The 206-nt window shown below is 67.0% G+C and overlaps 1 protein-coding gene across 1 annotated transcript in view; it reads right to left on the bottom strand.

Annotated features, from left to right (window-relative positions):
• Positions 1–206, bottom strand: part of HAX1 (HCLS1 associated protein X-1) — a gene marked incomplete at its 5' end in the record, with an annotated part of 1,549 nt that overhangs the window by 212 nt on the left and 1,131 nt on the right. The gene's annotated exons all lie outside the window — the stretch shown is intronic.

Genomic DNA, 206 nt, shown 5'->3' with positions numbered 1-206 from the left:
GCATTTCCCCTCCAGGGAGCTCCCTCTTTTTCCCTGCCGGATCCCTGCCCAAGCCGCAACTGCAGGCAGCGCTAATGAAGAGGCCTCGGAAAGGCTCCCAGGACAGGCCCTCCAGGGCGGCCCAGGGGAGGCATTAGCCCAGCGCCCGGCAGGCAGGGAAATGGGAAAGGGAAGTGGGCAGGGAACAGCACGGGCACGGGGCCAGG

Source organism: Cariama cristata, unplaced genomic scaffold, assembly GCF_000690535.1.
Source record: "Cariama cristata isolate BGI_N322 unplaced genomic scaffold, ASM69053v1 scaffold28411, whole genome shotgun sequence".
NCBI classification, from domain to species: Eukaryota; Metazoa; Chordata; class Aves; order Cariamiformes; family Cariamidae; genus Cariama; species Cariama cristata.
This window is presented reverse-complemented; position numbering and strand designations above follow the sequence as displayed.